This window comes from Vespula pensylvanica, chromosome 3 (assembly GCF_014466175.1).
Source record: "Vespula pensylvanica isolate Volc-1 chromosome 3, ASM1446617v1, whole genome shotgun sequence".
Classification (NCBI taxonomy): Eukaryota; Metazoa; Arthropoda; class Insecta; order Hymenoptera; family Vespidae; genus Vespula; species Vespula pensylvanica.
In genome coordinates, this window is record NC_057687.1 from 2,260,514 (window position 1) to 2,285,360 (window position 24,847).

General features: G+C 25.4%; 1 long non-coding RNA gene across 1 annotated transcript; it reads left to right on the top strand.

Annotated features, from left to right (window-relative positions):
- The first annotated feature begins 826 nt into the window (after window positions 1–826).
- Window positions 827–24,450, top strand: LOC122627670. The gene is made up of 3 exons (XR_006326898.1): window positions 827–839; window positions 967–977; window positions 23,052–24,450. It is a non-coding gene; the product is annotated as an uncharacterized LOC122627670 (long non-coding RNA).
- The last annotated feature ends 397 nt before the right edge of the window (window positions 24,451–24,847 follow it).

Genomic DNA, 24,847 nt, shown 5'->3' on the forward strand with positions numbered 1-24,847 from the left:
CAACTTGGTAGCTAGGTGGACCGTCTAGCAGTGTATGATTCCAAAATCAAGCTGCTTAAAAAACTCAATGCTGCAAACTGTTGCATATGAGTAAAGGCTATTGTAAGGAAGGATCCAGTACAATACAAATTTTACTCAAGAGGGAGTTATATTCCCTAAGCATGAAATAAGAGATAGAAGAAGCCTATCTTGATTATTATATTTTAACCAATGAAGAATATGATGATCTCGAAAAGTATTCCAAATAAGTTTGCAGTACTGGTTATGTTGTTCTTGAATATGCTGATGTATCCTGACAGAATTTCACATACCCCATGGCTTCATTTCTATTACATCTTTCCAATATATTATCAAGAATATTATCATGAATGTCCGGTTCAACCTGTTAAGTAAAAATATAAATATAAGGAACATATAATCCTAATTAAACAGCTATTCTTTAAAGTTCTTCCACATATTAGTTCTTCCTTGCTGCCTCTATATCGTATTCCAGTTTAAAAGTAATAACACAGACCTACTGTAATCATATCCACCATTTGTACACTTTCAAATTAGTCCCCTGTGTTGCCTCATTCTTCTTATCTATCACAAGGAATTCCACCAAATAGTTACACAGTCTTTGTGTCCCATATGTCTTGATCTCGATATTGGGCACAAATTGGCACTCAGATAGTACAGCATTTTTATCCAAAATATGCCTGATATGAAATCATCTACATGCTAAAAAAGAATAACTGGAAGAAGAGAGCACTCAACACAGAAATATAATTAAAAACCACTTATTGGTACACTAGTTGTCATTCAGGATTCCAAATTATATGTTAGTAAAGAATATAATTGTTATTTCTATTGCTATTCTTATTGCTATTGCTATTGCTATTGTTATTGTTACTATATCGTATCGTATCGTATCGTATCGTATCGTATCGTATTATATTATATTATTATCGTTATTATTAATAGTAGTAGTTGAAGTAGTATAGTATAGTCATACAGGGGAAATCACATAAAAAAAGCCGTTGGGAGTTTTTAACAGATAATGTGGAAATGAACTCATGTTTTAATTTGGATTAAAATAACATAATATATAAATATTCAGTAATTATTTTTAAGAAAACATTCGACAAAATCTTATTTTTATCGCAAATTTATATACTAATTCTTATGTGTCAATTATATTTATTATTTTCAATATATTTATCGTGAAACAAATGCAACCGACGGCGTTTCAAACACAGATCACTGTGAAATGACACAAAATAACTATAGCCATCTTGTCATTCATCCCCTTGTCAAGGAAGTTTGTGAAAGGAAAAGTGTATTTATTAATAACGAACTATACGTTTAGAGTGTTAAAGAAGGTAGAATAGACATCCTTTATGATGTAATATTCTGTAACTTTGAGTAATATTGGAATCTTGTCCAGTGTATAAAGAAGGGTGATAACTTGGTAGATATTTGCATGTATCATAAGAGAAAGGACTTGCTCAAATGGAGAAAACTAATTTATGTATTTTGAACCTTTTGTTGTGATGTCATCCTTATTGTTTATAATAGATTATTCATGTTTATTTTCATACTTCTTTTCATTCTCTTTCACATACTCATACACTTTTCTCAATTCTTCTACTATCTTCATCTTCTGTATTCCTATCACTAATATACTAAATTTCTCCCAACTTCTTTTTCTTTCTTCTGTATATTTTTTATAAGTCTAACTATTTCAATAAACTTCTTTTCTTTCTTCTACTTACAGGCTTTTCTAGTAATCCTCTCACTTCACACTTTTGATATGCTTTACTAATTCTACTATCTTATTCCTCATCTTACTTTCTGTCATTTTCTCCATACAGTACTAAGCTATCAGATATTCAACTCTTACCAGTTCCCTCTTCCAGGTTATTAGTATATTTACTAAAGATATATTGATTAAGAAGTTGGCAATGAGAATGAATCTACACAGATCACACAATATTCTCTGGTATAAGATATTTAATATGAACAATTATTTCATCTTGTCTGACAATCGATGATTGGTCTTTGAGGAATGGATATATTTAAAGATAAAGAATTCTAGAATGTTTTTATTTAAATTCTTTTATATTCGTGTTATTCTTTGTTACTTTATTCTTTCCTACATCTATATCCTTTTTTATATCTACATTCATTCTTATCTTTTTTAGCTGATGTTATTTTCTCCTATACTGTATTCAGTAATCCTTACAAATCCACTTCTATCTTCTGTACACTTTCCAATACACTTAATGACTTCTTCATCTTTTAAAACGCTTTTCATACACATATCTATCAAATTATACTTCAACTTTGAAGTTCTTACTGTTGAAGTACTGAGTATTCACTGTGTCTACTGTTATATTCATAAGTGTATCTTTTATTCTATCAGTAATAGCTGTTTTTTATCTTTTAGTCTCTATATTTGTCCACTTACTATTCTACCTATCTTAATCTTCAATACATACAAACTATAGTGTACCATAAAAAATATTTGATTATTAGAATCACTGATTTTACTCATCAGTGTATTCACTATATTAATGTTATTCTTTTTGCTCTTACACACTTCTCTCAGTACTTTCAGTACTTCTAGTCTGATATTCCATGTGGGGTCATTAATCTTCTCATAGGGAATATCTTGAACTGTCTTTATATACTTCCTCCATCTTGTATTTAATAAATTCCTCTTCTAACTCTTTCATCTGTAATGGCTTAATATCTAAATACTTTTTAATTTCATTCTCTATCTATTTGTATAGTTCCATTGTTACTCAGGTCTCCCCACTCCTGACTGTCTTGTGTGATTAAATATAAACGTGTGATTAAATATAAAATTCAAAGACTTGAGTACTTCTATGTGTGTGGTGTTTACATTTGCCAGCACATTAACAGTATCTGATACTACTTTGAAAGACTTGTAATGTAGTATATTACATAAACACAATACAATGTTCTCATGAACAAAATGCACTAGTTTGTATATCCGCTTTTTTACAGATGTCTTGTTATTCCCGATATTCAAAAATATCTTCTTTGTAACTGACGCATCAGGAATAATAGACGACTTAAGGATAATATCTATAGCGGACTCAAGGACAGAAATGTTAATCTCGTTTACCAGTAGAGGAATCAGATCAAGATGCCACCCTGACTCGAACTTATTCCCAAGGTCTATGTAACATTCCTGTCTTTCTTTTGAGTTCTTACTTATTATTTATATAATGAAACCTTTTCTTTATTTATGCAGAAGAGAAGTAAAAATATATTTAAATAAAATAAATAAGAAGAATTAGAGACGATAAACATTATCAAATATTATTGAATATTCTCATCAGAATGAATATTTATATATTGAGATTGAAACTATAAAAATCAATATTATTAACATTTAAATATATTTATGTACTAAGAAACAAATGGTACACTATCTTTTATACTTAAATATTTAGTAAGAAGAAACAGAATAAATCAACTTTATTAATTGGCAATTATAGAGATCTGTAAATATCTTTTTATTTCCAGGAAAGTAAAAGGACCTTTCATATTTCCATTCATATTACAATATACGATAAATACATTTATTGATTGAATAAAGAAATACTTCATAAATTGATATGTTAAATAAAATATTTTATAAAGAATTATCAATGCTGTGAATCTTAATTCTTTTATCTTAACAATTCTTATTCCTTTATCTTTAAAAGAGTTGAATCTTTATTTCTTTATCTTAAATGATTAGGATAGAAGCATTTCTTAAACTACTTTATAATATAAGGAAATATTAATTAATCATTAGTTTAATATCTATAACTTAATATTTTTTACTCTTCTTTCTTATACACTCTTACTTTGAACCCCTTATATGAATCTTGTAAACATTCGCAACCAGAACATTAAATCTAAGAATTACACTGAGTATATTTACTCATACAATAACTGAAGAGGATTATTATTTGAAGGGAATATGAAAGAGTATTAAGAGTATTAAGAATAGAGAGTAAATTAAGAATATTAAGAGTATTAAAGTATACAAGCTGTTATGGACAGGAGGATACTAGTACAAAGGAAATTAAATTTATAATCGAGTTTAATCTCTTAATTGTTACATGTAATATTAAGAAGATGAAAGAGTTAGTTAATTCTTCATTATTGGATGATCTCAAATACTTTGTCAGGAAGGTTGTTAATAATCTTAAAGAAGAGTCTGTTATAGAGTATAATGAGTATAATAGGAAGAATAGGGAATACTATGAGAAAGTCATAAAGGACTGCATGTTTATTGTAATTAAATCAAGTATTTTCTCATTTAACTTTTATATTTGATTTCATGCAGATGTCTCTTTATATTTCGTCATTAAATTTTTATGCATATTTTTATACATAAATTTTTATACCCCTAAAATGATAAGTAGAAATTTATTTTAATTTGGGTAAATATTCGTAACGGAATAGTAAAAAGAGCAGATAAACAAAGAGTGGAAAAATACTTTTTAAATTTGGATATGACATTCGAAGACAACTTGCTGGTAGTACAAGATATAGCAGTTATCCAATCCAAGAGAGTAAAGAATCAAAGTGCCAGGTATATCATTAACTTATACGAGTGTATACTGAAAAGAACAGCCAAAAATTAATACGTCTAGTCCAATGATAAAATTTAAAAGGATATAGATCCATATGATAAAATTATAAAGTAAAATGTATGTATAAAAAAAAAATTTAATGTATGTATAAAATATAATAAAGTTAAATGTCCAAAATATATATAATTTTTTTAATCCCCAATTTCCAATGGAGTACTATATAATTCTTAACATGATTATTTGCGTGATGATGGAAATCCGAATCTAAGCCATGGTATACATCATCATATTTTATTACACTGTCATGCATTTCATGTGACTGTAAGTTCTTTATTATCAAAATCTTAAGGATTATCTACTACATATTATTTAAGCATAGGAATTTATAAACATACATGTTTTAATAGTAATCAATGAAAAAAAACATGGTACATGTACATGTTTCACAGATGTACACTTAATATCCTCCCTTTCATAGCTACTATTATTTATTTATTTAGGAGAGCATGAATATATTTGAATATATTCTGACTGAGTCATAGAAAACACCGTATATAACTTAGAGACTACTAAATAAATTAATAAATTCGACTTCTGATTATAAATTAAATATTATTTGAATAAGAATAAATTTATTTCATATTATACAAAAGAGTAATTAACTTTATTTTGAAGTCTTAAGTAGTCAATTTGCTATAATTCTACTTCTTCTATAGTCTAAAGAAATACACTTCAGGCTCTTTTTTAAGAGAGATGACTGGATATATGCTTCTACTTGTATTTTTTTCAGTTTTTATCATGGTAGCTTGTTACCACACAATTTTAAATTAGTACACAGAGCATTATAACACATTAATTTTCTGTTTCAATTGTACAAAGGAATATTATTTTACATTCTAAATACTGTGAATATATAAAATATCTTTTATGTTTTATTTTCTCAGTTATAAAGGAATATTCTATCAATTTATATTTAATGTATACATTTTGATTATAAATAATAAAAGAATGAAATGATAAATAAAAATAAGCATATAAAATGACTTAGTGAATTCTGAAACTGCATCATAATTAAATAATATTAAATATTTCTATTAATGAAGAATAAAAAATACTCTGAAAGAAAAAACTAAGATGAGAAAAAAACAGAGAGAAAGAATACTGAGATAGAAAAAGATACACTCAGTTTAACTGAACCAAAGGAAAATAAACAGAATACGAAAATGGCAAACCTTAAAGCATTGCTGGAATCAATAAACATTCTCTATATTTCATCATCTAATGAAACCCTTAAGGAAGTTCTAATACATTCGGAAAAATGCCAAGAGGAGAATGAAAATTGACATCTCAGATATTTTGCAATAAGTTTGATGTATATAAAACAACGAAGATTTGACAACTAAAGATTTGAAGAGAAAGACTCAAACCAGATTAAATAAAATAGATGGGAACCATTTAGTAATAGGTAATACAAACAAAAGAGTAATAAAAGGAAAAAAACTTTAATTGATACTATTGACACGCCAATAGCTAGAGAAATGGAAAAATACTATAGAATTAAAGAAATGATTTGGCTACGGAAAATACAAAAAGAAAGATATTAGATTTTAATCGTATAAATGAGACCCCATATGATATATTAGACTATGAGATCTTAGATAAAATAAAGCAGTTGTTGATTTCATAAATATTTACCCACTGAATGATATATCGGATATAAAATTATCAAATTGCATAACAAATATATAAAGAAATAACAAAATAATATGAAAAAAATAGAGGAATTTACACACAAGAAAGAGAGTTTAGACAAATGTAATTATATCAATATTTCAGAAGACGAAATAAAGGAGGCAAGAAGAATCATATGAGAACATAATAAATTAGTGTGCAGGAAACTAGACATAGTAGAGCTTCAAGTTGAATCTGAATAAGATTGAGATCTATGAGAAGAAAATAGAAATGTAGGAGAATAGGGTAGAATATAAAAAACAGAACAGAGTATACGAATTAAACATAGGAAGATTTTATAGAGGCTTGTTAGCTAAAGAGCCAATTGAATGCAGCATGCATACTGAAGAAATAATCATATTTTTGGACAACATGTAGAGTAAAGACAAATTAATAAACAATGACTATTTTGATGAATATGTCTCTGGAAAAGAACAAGAATATTTTTACAGTCTGGAAAAGTTCACTGAAGTGATATCAAAATTACCTAATAGGAAAACAGCCAGCCCAGATAGCATTTTCAATTTTTTTATCAAGAAATTAACTTCTCTGTATATATATCTCTATGGAATTGTGAAAATATATGCATTAAAGAATGTAGTATGGAAGATTAGATTTATAGAGTATCTACTTTCTTAATCCCTAAAGAAAATTGTAAAAGAAAAGAAAATTTTAGGCTAATAACATGCGTGTTTTACTTGTATAATTTGATTATCAAATACATAACATGAGTAATGCAACTCGAACTTAGCAAAAAGAAGTATTTTAAGCGAGAATCAATTAGGATTCAATTAAGAATTATGAAAAAGGTACAAGGTGCTAAGGATCAGGCCATAATCAACATTACATTGAATAAAGAGTAATTTAATAAAATAAAATCTATGTGGATCAATGTAAGGAAAGCTTTTGATTCGATAGAAGTATTTAGAATGAGTATTTAGAACACAAGTGTTTAGAAAAGTTAAACATTCTACAATAGATTTATAAATTTATATTATGTTAAGTCATGAAGGAGAGATATTATTACAAAGAACGAAAAAGTACTAAAGAAGATCAGACAAGGAATACTCCAAAAGGATAATTTATTCCCATTATTATTAGTAATATGTATAAACCCTATAAGCAAAAGGCTATACATGCAATTTTCTAAACTCCAAATTAAGCTTGATGAAAATGAGTTATACTCCAACACTTACTTTTTATTGATGACTTAAAACTTTTAACAGAAAAAAAATTAACATTAGAGGAAATGAATATCTAAATCAGCTATTAATGTAATGAGCCTTAAAGAAGAAGCTGAGTTTATATACAACAAAAGTGAATATAAGTATTTTACAGTGATAGAGACAAGAGAGTGTTACCATTAAAAATATGTTAAATAAGATAAAGACTAAAATATATAAAAGAACTTTAATGCTCTACAAGACAAAAAATAATGGTATTAGGCTATTTATATCAATAAATGATTAGGTTCTCTCGAAATTTAACTATTATATAGACTTGCCCAGAAGAAGAAGTAGACAATGAAATCTTTATGATTGAACCACAAAAATTAATAGACAATTAAATTCTTATGATCTATAAAATACATCTATAGCCCACCTGTAAAAAATGATTGTATCTACCTTAATAAAAACTTGCATATGGATTAGGAAATATAAAATATAAAAGTAAAATGATGCTATTAAATATTAGAATAAATTTTGAGAATACAAAACAAATTTATAAGAGACAAGCTGCCATTCTAGAGTTCCACAGAAAAAATAAAACACATCTATGACTTATAAAAGAATATCTAAAGCAGAAATATAAATTCAAACAGAAATAAATTATAGGAAAAAAATACTAACATAAATTACCAGTTTACGTAACGACATAAAGATAAAAATGTGGTAAAAAGAAGTTATATAATATAGTTGATAAAGAAAACATGTAAAAAAGAAACTCGACTATTTGGTTAAGAAAGAATAATGTATTTGCATATGTTAAAGGAAAGCTATACTGGCTATAAGATAGAAATATATTTAAAATCGGTAAAATGAAATGCTCTACTTACCTACTTAACCTATCTACCTAACCTACTTATCTAGTTAATTATCTACCTCTTTACATACCTATTTACCTATCTAACCAATCTACATAACCTACCTACCCATCTATCTACGCATTATTTATCAACCTACTTACCTACTTACCCATTATGTACCTACCTACCCGCCAACCTATACACCTTTCTACCAACCTATTTACTTATCTATTTACTAACTTATCTAACCTGTCTAACTACCTACTTTTCTTACGTAATCTACTAATCTAGCTACCTACTCCAAATATTGATCCAGATAAATTAAATTCGATAATATTACGTCTATAATATATAACAAATTTATTAAAAGTATCTATTATAGATAATATAGAAACCAAATACACTCAAACCAATAATTATTATTGAGATAAGTAAAGAAAATAGTCTAGAGTTTCGGAAGCTATATGATATTTTAAACAAAAAATTATTTAGTACTTAATATATTGTGAAATTAATCTAAATACTAATCTAAAAATTAATAAACTTTTTGTATAAGTATTTATTAGAGTATTAGATATGTTATATAATTATTAATATATAGAGTATTAGAGTATTAGACTGTTATATAATTGGTTTTTCAATGGGATAGTAAGTTAAATTATAAAACACTTCAATTGACGGCAATAAATCTGAAAAATAAGTCGAATTTATCTCAGAAATTTCATTTAATGATGCTGTTTTTTATTATTTATATTAAAATAAAAATTATACATTAAGTATAATTACTGGATTAAATATGTTTAATCTTTTCGTATTCAAATTAATATTCGCCATGCTCGAGTTTCTCTTGTATACGATAAATTTTGATGTCTTGAATTATATTTACTAGATAAAGAGAATCTATTAATTGAATAAATAGAATTATGTCGATTATATGCATAACTATTAGCAATTTGATTTGAATTTCCTATATTAGAATGAGGAGGTATATAAGATAGTCTTTCATTGATTCTGTCAAAAATTACGTGTGTTGAAAATGTTTCAACAGGTTTATATGTTTTAAAAAAGAACATTTCTTGCACAGAATATTTTATAATTTTCAGATCAAGATTTGGAAATAATTCATGATATAATTGATTTCTGGAAGATATTTAGTGCATATAAGATCTCCAATTTATATTTCTGATTCACCTTCTTCATTTCTTTTATAAAATGATTAAACAAAAAATACCGTACACCTAAATCATTAAATTTGTTAAATACTTTATCATGAAAATTAAGATTATAACAAGATTATGACAATTATAAATTAAAATCATAACAATTCATTAAATTTATACTTTTTTATAAAAATTTGCAATTATCTGCCCACGAGTTCCTAGAAGTTTTCTAATGTTAATGACCATATCATCGTTTTTTATTAATTCCAATAATTCATCATGTTTAAGACAATATAAATAACTAATTAATTCATAAACTATTTATATCTCATAGTTTATATTCTCTATCAAAATGACCATAGATGAATATCATTATTGTATATTATTGCATTACCATTTTTATCTAATAATTCGTGACAGGCATTTTAGATAATTCCTTTGAGCATTATATCAAGATTTATCTGAGTATGAATCAATACACATTCTATTTTGATTTTTCTTAGTGAAATTTAATTTATATTCTAAAATAATATTAAAATTCGATTCAATTGACATAAAACAGTAATGGTTATACTTGAGTTCTAAATAATAATTCACTGACTAAATAAATTACATGATTATATATTAAGAGGCAATACACATTTACAATTTTTTCGTAGATTTTCATATTATAAGTCATAATACTTTAAGTACTTTAATGAAACATTGATTATTTAGTTTATTAAAAGAAACAAACAAAAATTACAATTGGAATATATAAAAATAATTTACATTTGATATAATATAAATTATGGTAATTGCCAATCGTTTTATTTATTATATTATTGTTATGACATTCTTCTCTTTTAACGTTTCTTTTAATTTTTTATTTCTTTTAATTTCGTTTAAATTTTTTATAAACATTTTAGAATGTGACTCAACCTCTTCTTAAGCTTTTTATATTTTATATTATTTATAAAAAACCTTGATTAGAAATAAACTTGCAACAGATTATCAAGGGTTACTTAAATTCAGTGCAGCCATACTCATTGGATTTTGACTCTAGGGAACCATACACGACTGGCCACGTTCTTTTTTTAATCTAAAAGTAATATCCATAGTATTGTTACGTCTACGAAGAACAGGCCTCAGGAAAATAAATTCTCTTCGAGGAGTTCCTGCTAGGTGAGATTAATGTGCTTTTTTTGGCCCTCATCTGCTGTATGCAGTCTATGGCACGGGACTGGCCAACGGTGTGCCAGACGGCATATGCAAACCAATTAAATGACGCCTACCTTTACCTAATGACGAATAGAAATGCTACTGTTTATCTCGTTTCGGTGATGAGGATTGGCTGAGGACTCGACGTTGGAATTCACTTTTTTGATTGGTGGATTGAATATTTATCGCTGGGTAGGCCGTTCCTTTATCCTCCGCTAAATTGGCTTAGTTCCAGAAAAGAGTAGAATTGATTGGCGGTGGTTGATTGGTGGAGAAATTGCACAAAAGAACTTGTCGACTGTGCCGCGAAGAACAAATTCCTCCATCGTATTTAAGCAATTTATAAATAGAAGTTGAATTGAGATTTATTCAATTTATTTAAAACAATAACAATGAATATAACTGAAAAAGAATGATGATCGGTTTAAAACAATAGTAATAATTGAGAATCGAATAATAATTGTAACAAAGATTGAGTCGAGTAAATCGTATATTGCAATAATAATTAAGCAATAACCTGAGCAATAATGTAGTAATTAGTACAGCGATATGATTTAAACAACTGTTAAGACGACATGTGTAGTTGGTTAAATAAGAAACGTTATCTAATCAGCGAGGGGTGATTTGCCGCGATGTCGTCATTGGCTCCTCGAGCTCTCCTCCTAGCTGGCGGCGAAGATGTCCAATGGTGGCTGTCAGTCGCCGTGCCAGAAGGAATCTCTTTAGCATCCTCGTCACCATCTAAAGGTAAAGCCACAACGAGCCAATGACGAAATCATCTTTCGCTGATTAGTCAACGCTCTCTATTTAACCGGCTGCACATGCCTGTTCTACGATTTTTCTTCTAGTTCTCGCAGTACAAGATTATTACTCCGATATACGATTTATTCGATTCAGTCTTTGTTACAGTTATTCTTAATTATTATTCATTTTTACTTGTTCTTTAGTTATTATTATTGTCTTGAACCGGTCATCATTCTTGTATCTATTTGTTATTGCTATTTTGAATAAATTAAGTATTGTTGAAGCAGTCTACATTAATAATCTCAGTTGTGCCTACGGAAACGACTCATTTTTTTAATTCATATCGAGATTAATCTCAATTTTACTTCTATTTCGTTCGATTACAAGTTGCTTAAATGCGATCAAAGAAGTCATTATCGCGACACAGTCGACAAATTCTTTCGTACAATTTCGCCGCCAATCATCTCTACTCCTTCTGGAATCAAGAGTAACCAACCTATCCAGCGTTAACTACATTTCATCCACCAATCAAAAGAGTGAATTCCAGTGACGAGTTCCCGTCAGCCAATCCTCTTTGCCGAGACGCCTCATGATCTCAAGTAAATCGCAGCGTTCCCTTTCGTTGAACTTAAGATAAGTACTATTTTAGTTGCATACTTCGTTTGGCATACAAGTACCAGTCTTGTGCCATAAAATTATACCATACCAATTGTGCCATATAATAACCCGGGAGAAAACCATCGTCGTAATGATCTAATTGACCCCCTATATTCACTATTTAAACACACTTGCTTACATTACTAAACCTTTGGAGTCCAATCTTCGAAACGTTTCGATAAGTATGTTAGGTTCTATGTATAGGTAATAGAGAAGCATCTGCGAGAATTTTGGATATTATTTCATCTATTCTCTTTTAATAAGCTACTAGATTCCATCCGGAAAACAGTTGTTAATTACGTCTCTCTATTAACTCAAGACTAAAAATGTTTTTATTTTATAGCACATTCAAACCATCGACGCGTATCTACTACATACTAGAAATGTATATTCCCCCTATGGCTGAAAATTATAGATTTTATAAAATACAACCCTAATGAATCTTTATACCGTGGTCTTAACAATTAACAATAACATTTTCTAAATAAAAAATATAAGTAAGTAATCGGTAGAGAACAAATCCTGTTTCTTCCTTAATAAAGTATGCCTTTTGTCACGAAGGTCATGTTTTTTTAAATTCTGTATCAAAAACAATAAGAGTATACAAAAGTAAATATATTTTCGTTCGTTATATTTATGTTTTTCATTTATTTTCATATAGTTTGTCCAAATGTTTTGCATATTTGGCAATGGATAATTTTCACTTAAAAAAAAAAGATATATAATGTTAAAGAACATTTCTAAGGATATCAAAAATATACCAGTACTAGGTAAAGATGCCAACTAATAATAATGAGGTTGTATTTGTTTAATTATCTATTTAATATTATTTTAATATATTGATTTATTTGTTTAATTTTATAAATTATATAAATTAATTAGGAATCTGTTTTTAAAATGTTTGTAATCTGAAGTTAAGAGTAATAGTGCAGTTTGTTTATTGATTATTCTGAAATCAATATTTTATCTATTTTAATTGGAATTAAAATAAAAATATAAATAGTGAGAAATCCCTGGAAGCATGAAATAGAAAAACCAAAAAGATATAAACAAAAACCAATTAAACGATATATTAAATAACTAAGACTTTACACAGGCAGAGGCCAGGCTAACATGACATTTTAAATTAATTAAAATTGTATGAAAACACTAAAATCTTTTTTATAAGTAAAAATCATTATCGTAATTGGCTTTTGTCCTATATTTCAAAAATATTTAAATAATTAAACATTTACACCAAAAATGTTTAATTGCAATACTTATGATTGATGTAATTAAGGTATACAAGCATTTAAAACTCAATAAATTAGCCAAAATTTTCTTAAAGAAATAAACATTTTTTTTATTAATTATCACAATTTTCACCGATTAAGAAATCATTAATTTTATATGAAACTTTTTTTTTGACATATACCTATACATTTTATTTAAAGGATTAAAAGAATCAAATATTATGATTAAATGTTATATCCAAGAAAAATAATACCACTAAATATAAAAATAATTAAGATATCTTGCATTTTAAGTTTTATATCTTTTATATGATATAAGCTAATAGAAGTAGGCATAAGGAAAGAAGAAATTTTACAGATGGTAAAGCCAGAGAAGGCTAGAAATATGATCTTGCTAATGAACTGTTTAATTTACAAATGCAAGACAAATTATTTCTTATGTCATAACATGGGATAGGCTTGTTGTTACTTATTACAAAAATTATATATGAATTTTAGGATATTCGCTAACTACAGAAGCATATATCCAGACAAGAGTACCAAAAAAGATCCTAAAAAGTATTTCTTTTGACTATAAGAAAGGAAGGAGGCAATAGTTTAAGTGATTCTGAAAATTTGAATGATAAACTTTGTAATAACTCTGAAATGAGATACTTTACAATTACCAATTGACAAAAGAAGAAAAAGACTCGCTTTATTAAAATTTAGATATTTAAAAAAAATGTATTTATTAAAGATCTTCGTGTTTTAATATGTTGTTTTAGGTGTTATTTATAAAAAAAGAAACTCATAAAGAATATTTTTAAAACAACTAAAATAAGATATTGATATACTTATTAAGCTTTAATTAAAATAATCTTGAGTCATAAATCCCTAAATCTGAAAAGCCAGTTAAACTGGTTAAAATAAGTAAAATACAAATTTTAAACATTAACAATCCCCATGATGTTTTGCAAAGTATTAAATTAAAAATCATATCTAATGTGAACATAGCAAACATTAGCATATTATGCATAGTTTGATTACTAGCGATACTACATGTATCAGCTATATTTAAATCTGTATCATTTTTAAAATAGCTAATATTGGATGTAGTTAACTCAGGAATTGTAGTTGTTTCATTATCGATATAATTTAAACAAATTTAAATAGAAAATTCCTAAATAAAGCATAGCAAAAATAAGAAATAAAAACTAAACTTAAGCTTAACAAAATTCTGTGTTTTTCAAGATGTTTTACACAAATATTAGATTAAAATTCATGTAGCCAAGCTTATCACATTTACTTATCATATTTACTCATATTACTTTATTGGTTCTTATACAGCAAAAGTATCTTATTTTCTCTCTTTGATAATATATAAATTATCTTTATAAAAAGATGCAGGAAGAAAAGTTGAGTTCATATAAATATGAACCGAATTTTGATCATTTTGATGAGATGAAATAATATATTGTCACTGGTCTTTCTTTTCATAAAACAATATAAAAGAGGAATAATTCGATCTTTACGTGACATTATACAGTATATAATTGCTCAAAACTTGTTAATGAACTTTTTAAGAACTAATTTAGATATGAGTGTTGAAAAAATAATTATCTAATTGTCAAAATCAATCCTTGAATCTTATTCCAAAAAATTTTCAAATGTTTTTATCGCAAAAGCTCTAAATATATCGTAATCATTTCAGTCGTATAATTATTTGCTGTTCTATAATGGTGAACGATGTTGTAAATCTTTTCATTACACAAGAAATCGACCTATCTTTAATTTTATCTTTAGCATCTAAAATCACCATTCTGCTGCTTACATTAGATACCAAAGAAAGTTCTTTCGATTTAACGCTCAAAACAACATGAATAAATTTCTTAAAATTAGATAAGACATTAATAATAACTACACTTATAGCATTTGTATGTTATCGTTAAAATTTATAAAATTGTAAAAAAAAACATATAATGCTATCTTTTGTGTATTTAAAATGAAAATAAATATCTTGTCATGTAAAGTTCAAAATAATAAATAATGAATAATAAGAAATAATGAATCATGTAATTCTTTTGTTTCTTTTTATTTTTAACCCCTAAAACTGTGCTGTAAAATGGCCTCTTTTTCCTAGGATTTGAAAAAAATTATCACGAATATTGATATCTAAAATCTTTTTTTCATCATAAAATTTATTTAAATATATGTGTAATCTCATTACTTGTTTCATTCTCGATATATTCGTTTTATTCGCTTGATAAGAGGTACTTTTATTAAAATGTTATTATGGAACATATATAAGAACATTTTTAACGACTATTGATTTATTAAGAATAGCTCTTATCTTTCTTTTACGAAAGATCAAAATAAAATTTTTTATATATTTTCTCGAAGGAAAAATATAAAATCAGCTGTCAAACATATCAAAACAGTCTACAGGACTGATCATACAATTCTATCGCATGATATATAATCATCGAATTACTCCTTGTAGTATTTTCGTTTTTTTTTTTTTTTTTTAATTAATTTATCAAAATTTTACAAAAAATAATTTTTTCTTTATAATAATATTATTTTTATTTTTATTTATAATAATAATAATAAAAAATTTATTAATAGATATAATAAAACAAGCCAATCAAAACCTTTAGTAAAAAGTATTTTAGAATTATATTTTAAAAATGGGCAAGTTTCCATAAATCACCACTCTTAAATATAGCTGACTCACAACTATCACTTTTATTGCACGTTGTTCTAACATTATTCGCGGCACATCTTATTTTATTAAATTGATAATTCATATTTTCTTTTTTAAAATTATCCAATGCATATAAGTTTTACTTATATTTATAGCTTCGAGATATTTATTTATTTTATAATTTTTTGATACATTTTTAGTAGTAATCATTTTATTGTCTTTACTACATTATAGATATTTATTGTCAATATATAAATTATATAAATTATGATGTTTACAGTTTTCATCAAAAACAACATCCTTAAAAATATATCTTATACATTTATCATTCCATTTATATTTTTCCTATATTCAGTAAAGATTAATTTTTCTATATATAGTATAGATAATTCTATCTTAATTTTGTTATCTCATATTCAACATTCATTTTCATGCAAATGAGTTTTTTTATAAATATTTTCTGAGTTTATAGTAAGATATAATTTCTTACTGAAATAGTTTTTTAATATAATGTTTAATTAATTTTTTAAATATTTGCATATAAAAGAATAATTACTGCCTTATATAACTTTTTACAATAATTTCTGCATATATTTATTTTTAATATATCTTTTATAAACATTTTAGATTTTAATTGATATTTGAAAACAATATTTTTATATTATTACCACCTAAATTATCAATTAATGTTCAGTAATCCAAGTTTCAGTTCAATTAATTCAGTTCAATTAATTATCAATAAATGTTGGGGTTTACAATATACACTAATTTTTATTTATTTTTAAACTACTAAAATATTTTGTATTTTAATTAACTTAAAAAAAACATAAATCTGAAAAAAATAAGCTAATGAACAATAATAAGATAATACATTTATTTTAATTATTATAAATATATTAAATTTTTAATGGGTCTGACAGGATTAAGTTTTAATTATAGCAAGACTTCAATACCTTAAACACCTTATTAACCATTCCATATTTTTTAAGTAAAGAAAAAAATATTTTTTACAGTTCTTTCTATATTATAAGTCTTCTTGAATCAAGGAACAAGGTTAATTGATTTCTGAAGTATACTCATATCATTATTAAAGTTTTCATTTATACATGAATCTTAAGTATTTACAAAATAAAAAGTAATATTTTTTCACATAACAAAAAAAGATATATTCACAAAATAATAAAAAATATATTCACAACCAAAAAAAATATTTTAACTTTTTACAATCACTAAACCTTCATCTTTATTAGCTAAAAATAATTTTTTCTATCTTAATTATAAAGATATCTAGATTTTTATATAACTATATTTAAATTTAGATTTAATTGATGGACCAAGAATTATTTGATATTTGATAACATAACATTTATATACCAACTTTTACAACTGGTATTATTCTTAACTAAAGATTTGATGAAGAATGAAAAAATATTTAAATTAGAATATAAAGATGATTAGAGAACCTAGTTATGAATAGTCAAAGGAGCTTAAGTGACAAGTATTGTATCTAGAAGTTTATGAAACTGAAATATTATTACCAATTTAATTAGATAATCTTGAAGTTTATAAATAATGAAAGTAAAAATACAATTATACCAAAATTAGAATTAATTTTTTTATGGTAAAGAAATTATCAATCTAAAATCTTTTTTTTTAGAATGCTATAGGTGGAGAGAAATCTTCATAGAGAAATGCCAAATTGAATGTGGCCCAATCACTTGAAAAATACTAAAATTCTTATAGTATAAAACTTCCTCCTTGTAACCTTACACAATCAAAGGTACTTAAACCTAGCATAACAATACTCATTGGTTTTGACTCTAGGCGACCATATATTACTAGTCTCATCCTAATCTTAGTACAGATTAAGATCCATAGTAGACAGTTTCAACAGGAATGGTTGGTAAACTCAGGGAAGAAGTATCATCATACTGATCTAATTAACCTCTAATATCCATTGTTTTCATACTCTTTTATACTAACAATCATATCTTTGTACTCGAGACCTCCACTTGTTTCAATAAGGGTGCATATCTTCTGGAAGGAAAGTATGCGAGACCTTTCGATCCTACTTTGTTTATCCTCTTTTATTTACCTTTCAAATTTCATTTTTTCTATAACTCAAACTGGAATGTTTTTGCCTTATAACCACCTTTAAAGGATCAACGCATATTTACTACTACAGATATGTTCCCTTATGGTTGGAAATCATAAATTTCACTAATACATAATGACCTAACGAATTTTTATATCGAGCTTTTTACGAAAAATCTTCCTTCTCCCTGTCGTATACATTGTGTGTAATAATATCTGGTATATAACCAGATATTATTACAAATCTTTAATCTCTTTATTTAATGTTATGTTTTTTATTAGATATGCATCAAACCTCTTGTTAGTTTATTACGTGGATTATATTAAAATGAATTCATTTTGATAATTTTTAAGTGTCTCTATTTTTCTTTATTTTGCATATCTAATAATATTATAAATCATTGTCTTCTATCTTTGAATACTGGAACTTATATTTTAAAAACTATAAAATTTTCTTGTCTTATAGCGCATATAATGACTATATCTAGAATAGAATAAATTCCTACCTGTTAGCCAAATTGATGCTCTTTTGGAGCATTTGGATATTTATTGAATCTATATAGTTTATTATACTTGATTTTTATTTCATTATATACAGATTTCAGTTAAAGATTGGGTAATTGTTTCACATCGTAGTAATTTCTGGATTATATTTTTCTTTTAGAAAAGATAAAATACACGAATGGTATTTTTGCTCTATACCTGTAATATTTTTCTTCTTAGATTTTGCAGCGACCTAGGATAAAACTAAGCTTGTTTGTTAGGTATAAAGTGAATAATGAATTGTTTTATTTCTATAGGAACTTGTTTCTATCATCTGTATGTTAATCAACCTTTTCCAGCTATTTATAGTTTTAAAAATAAAGGGGACCAATGACCTTTATAGTTCTATAAATAACTTTATAGTTCTGTCAAGAGAAGAGTTCATTAGAATGCTAGCTATAAAAGGAGAACTACTAATGATATTTTGTGTCCTTAATATTAGCCACTATCAATAATTACGTCAGAATTGTGTGTGCACAATAAAATTGTTTTTGCAAACTTTACGAACATATTCATTAACTGAAAAGGCATTCTCTTGCTTTTATGTTCTATATTGGTAATCTCTTGTCCAAGTTCGTTCCTAAGAAAGTACAATCTGTCTTTACAAGCTGGTTGATGATAAATTTATTTATGTGAAGCTTGCTTTTTCTCATCTATTATATCTTAGCTAATTACTTGCTCAAATTACTTACAATCTTAATTAACTAAAAGCATTATTTATGCTTCCTTAATAAAAAAATGCCCATAAAAATATAAGTTTATCTACATTAGTTGATTCTTCCAAATAAAATAAGGATAAAAAATTATTTTTCAAATTATATTTTTGATATGATGAGAAATATAATAATAATTATTTATTTGGGATTTTTAAAATAAACATAACTCAAAATATGATAAAAACAATTACATAAATATTTCTAAGAATAAAATGTATGATTTGAGATTTTATAAATTCAGTTATTTAATAAATGAAAATATCTCAATCAAAATCAAAGATATTAAAAGAATTATACTCATAAAACCATATATGTATATTTTCGATGTTCTGTATTCCCTCTGATAATAAATATCCCCAAATTATTTTTCTCAGTAAAGAACCAGCTATTACAGAAAATTTACAATAATAATTAAAAGAATTTTTAGACTGTAAGAGATTATTCTTAACTATTCTAAATTAGATATAAAATTACTATTCTGAATGTCTTTTTACAATGTAAAATTAATATTCTTTATAGACAAATCTGCTTCAGATATTGATTTATTATCGTTAAATGAAAGATTTGGGAGCATCATAATTCTGTAATCTCGTAGATTATCAAAATCTATCACACTGACTAACTAATTTAAAGAAGCATTACAAACTTTATTCATATCATAATAATAAGGCCAAACAGGGTTACTGTAAACTTTTAAGTAAGCTAAATAAAATTTCCTAGATGTTTTATTATCTATGAGCATTTTATTAAATGAATAATAATTAACTTCATTTTTTATCTTTTCAGGAACACATTTTGACAAATACCATCCATTTTCCCAAACTGCTCCTCACATAGTTTATTTCTTTTACAAAATTATACTATAATTCTTTCATATATTGTAAATTATTAAAAAATTTATTTAAATAAAGTTTATTTATACCTTCCTTAATACATTCCATATCAAATACATAAGTATAATCAAAATACTTTTTTATTATCAATTTTTTGATTCTTGACATTGATTTATTACTATTTTTAATGTAACTATTAAGTTGAAATGAGGGTTTGAATAAAATCACGAAAAGGACAATAGATATAATCTTCTTTTATAAAGACATTTTTAAGATCCCAATATTTACAATTCTTTTCAAAGCTGATTTCTTTAAACAATTCTGTAACACAATTGTCCAGGTATTAGCATTTTTGCTTGATTTGCTTTATTAAGCATTTTAAAAATTTAGTTCCTTATTAAAAATACGTTTATTTGAGTTAGAATTTAAACATACACGATGTAGTCTTAATAGTTCTTCTTATTTTAGATTTCTCATGCATAAAATCTTTTTTATTATGTATAATTTCTAATGTTATATGGGTAATATTTTTTTAGCTTAGATATTTAGAGAAAAATATAATGTAAAATAATTTTTAAATCAGATAAATACAATAATTTAGCTATTTAAATATATTTATATAAGATATCTATTACGTCATCTTTAATTTATAATTACAAATGAACTTATATACAATAAAATACTGAATAAATAAGATAAAGAATAAATGGTAGATTTTATATAACTCATTTTTAAGAAATACTATAAATTAAAAATAAATTAAATATTAAAAATATTTAGAAAATATTTTTGATAATTTAAAAAATTTTCTATATATACTTTAAAATACACATAAAGATTCTTTAAAAATTTTATAAAATATTATTTTATTAAATATTTTATAAAATGTTAAATATTTTAGAATTTCGAATTCGTATTAGCAATTTGTTGAAAATTTTATAATTAAATTCTAATTTTGATTTTGTACATATCTTACTAATACTTAAATCTATTTGTTATCTTATTATAACAACTCAATAGATATAGATAAATTGTGAAGAAACAATGAAGAAACAATGAAGTTTTCTACTGTTTTTACTCAACGGTAAAAAAATGAATAAGATTATATTTTTTTCATATAGTATGCTTTTTTACAAAATTTGGTTATTATTGATGCGTGTCTAACCTCTATAAGTTGACTATGAAGTGTATAACCAAAATATTACAATTTGACGTAGAAAGTCGAGAATTGTTGGCAGAAAACTAACTAGGTACAGTTAAAAGAGTGTAAAGGGTCAAGGAGTAAGCCTTATTAAATCTGATGATTAATAAGGATAATCAAAATACATTTAAAATAGCTTGGATTGATGTTAAAAAAGTCTATGACTCTATAGAACATAAATATTTAATTACCTGCCTGGGAAAAATAAGTATGCTAAATTGAATTATAAAATTTTTAAAAATGTATTTAGGAAATGTAAAACTTTCTATAAGGAACAATGAAAAATAATTTTTAAAAAAGAAGATAGAGAGAATATACAAGAAGATAGTCTTTCTCCTTTATTATTCATTTTATATCTGATTCATTAGTCTTCCTTCTTTATTATTTATTCTATATTTAGATCCGTTAAGAGAACTGGATAGGAAATACTCAAGTATTCATATGGATAATTTGTTGTACTCTATGATTATATCATCATTTATTGTTTATTGATGATTTAAAAATATTAGCATAAGAAGAACAATATTTAGAATTTATGGTAAATGAAACAAAAACGTTTTTTGAATATGTTGGATTAGAAATGAACAAGGAAAAATCAGCAAGTAACTCAAAAATAATTGAAGATAGTGCAACTTGTCTACGTAAACTGAAGGACTTGAGTATCTTAACATTACAGAATCAGTACAAGTAGGATAAATAAGGAAACAATTGATTAAGTAATTAAAGAGTTGATAAGTTCTGTAAGTCTAAGTTGAACGGTAGAAATCTTGTAAAAGCGATTAATGAGCATTCGATCTTACTAATAAATTACTATATAAGGGTGATTAATTTAGAATTTCTGGTATATAGCAATATCAATAAATAAATCAGACAGATTTTAATAAGGAATAACATTCACAGATAACTTGAATTTAAAGAAAAGCTGCCCAGAGATGAACTAAGCAGAGGATTCAAAATATAGAATTTAAAAGTGAAATAATGCTATTAGAACTAAAGATGCAATTAAAACAGAGTTCCTAATCATTCGGTCATTAAGAAGAAAAGTAATTTTAAAAATAGATGAGAAATGTAGTATTCATCTATTCCATATAGAAAAGTATGTTTGGATTAAATATAAAATAGAAGACAATATTTATTGGATAATTATATAGGAAGATAATTACTAAAGAGCAACACAAAAATCTCTATAATGATATTAAAAATAAAACGAATCACCCGATGTTATACAAGCTTAAGAACTCTTCTGCCTTTTCAATAAAAGGATCCTTAACATGACTAAAGAAGAGCAATATTAGAGCCATGGAAGAAATAGCGTTATGCTACATATAAGATAGAAATATTTTCATTGATGAGATATAAAATTGGAATCACTGGAGAAGATGGCAATAGTAGAACATCTCGCAATAAGACGAGATAGAATGTTATCCTTTGATTACGCCAGGAGACATACTAAACTGATGAGATGCACACATTTACAATTATGCTTAAAATATGACCTCAAAAAGTTCCAAGAAAATAAAAAATCACAGTGCAGGAAATATTGAGTACTGAAAGTAGAATGGATACAATAAAGACAAATGTCAAAACTCAGAACAATAAACCTGACATATCCGTCTTTGATAATGTAAAAAAGGAAATAACATTAATTGATAGATAATTTACAAACATCGGAAGTAGAAAAGACAAGAAAATATGACCTGCTTACTAATGAATTAGGTCTGTTGTACAGATGTAAAATGTGAATTATTCGATATGTTATAACCTAGAATAGGTTAATTACAGTATATCACAAGAATTACGTCAAAGCACTTGACATCTAACATTAAGATATACATCCAAGCCCAAGTAATTAAGAAGACCTTGAAAAACGTCTCATTTGACTATAAACGAGGACTTTTAGAAGGAAGAAATAAAATAGAAGAACTAGAGATGTTGATGATTAAAACATGTTCAAGGCAAGATATACAATCGTTAATTATAAAGTCTACAAAAGAAAATGGTAACTTCATTAAGTTTTATTTTATTTTTGTGTCCAACTTGAGTTACTAGAATCAGATATAGTAAATTTATTTATAATTTCGTTATTTCTATTATTATAATATCTAAATAGTAATCAATTTCATAATATCAGTCTATGGTTAGAATATGGAAATTTCTGATCATGTATCATAAATTATAGCTATGTCTCATGCCCAACAATATTATTTGGGGTTTATTAATAAAAAAGTAAGTGTTAATGGTCACTATCCAATGTAGTATCCAATATAGTATTTTTAAATATATCAATTCTTGTTTTAATCGTTAAACGATAAATAAAAATTCCTGAAGTATTTTTCTAAATAAATTAACAACTTAAAATAATAGATCAAAATTTTACTGGAATTTGGTTGTTATATGTAAATAATTTACAATTAATTATTAAAATTTACAGTCAATTAATTATTAAAATATTAGATAGACGATTCATCAGAATACAATGACTTGATATAGATATAAATGTAGTAATGACGTTTTTGCTAAATCCCGAAAAGAGTATTGCAAGCTCTTTAAATAGTATCAAAAACCTTATAAATACATTTTTACTTATTTTATTTTGTAGGTTTCTAAAAACTTTACATAAATTATTAAGATCATTATAGAAATTACAATTGAACAAGTTAGGTGAAATAAAATACAATAACAAGGATAAAAAAATAATATGAATATGTGAAATGTAAATAAGGTGATTAAATTGTTAATATAAATGGAACATTTATACTTAGAAATAAAGAAAAATGTCAAAAACATGCGACATTGTTTTTAAAAGTGGCCGAAAAAGAACTTTAATTTAGATAAAGATAATAGAAAACTTTCATCAATGAAAGAATATTTTAAAAACCTTATGGATTTAAATCAAATCCCGAATTTGTTTCATTAAAAAAGGGATAACACAGTTATACTCATGAAGATAATGTTTTAATAGTTATACACTGAATACTGTAGAAACCATTTGTATTTTTATAATACAAATAAATACTATGAATATAAAATTATCCTAGATTACCAAATTAAAATAAAAAATATGGAAAAGGAGAACATTATAGATAGAACTAAAAAACGAATTTTTTAGACAGTTTTATGTATATTTTGTGGTATCTCATCACATTTTTATTCCTTTTACTAATTTTTCAATTTTATTTTCTTTTATGTTAAAAATTTCAAAAATTAATTTTCTTCAAATGTATATTTTATGAATAAAACTTCTAGGAGAGTTACACACATACATATAAAAGATGCATGAAAAAACTACCTATCATGATTACAAAAATAATCAAAATACTAATACACCTATTAATAAAAAACACTACTAATATTAGTTCGATACTAAAACATTATGTTAAATATATTTTAAATATGGTTACTTCCCATAAAGTTACCTCAATTTGTAAC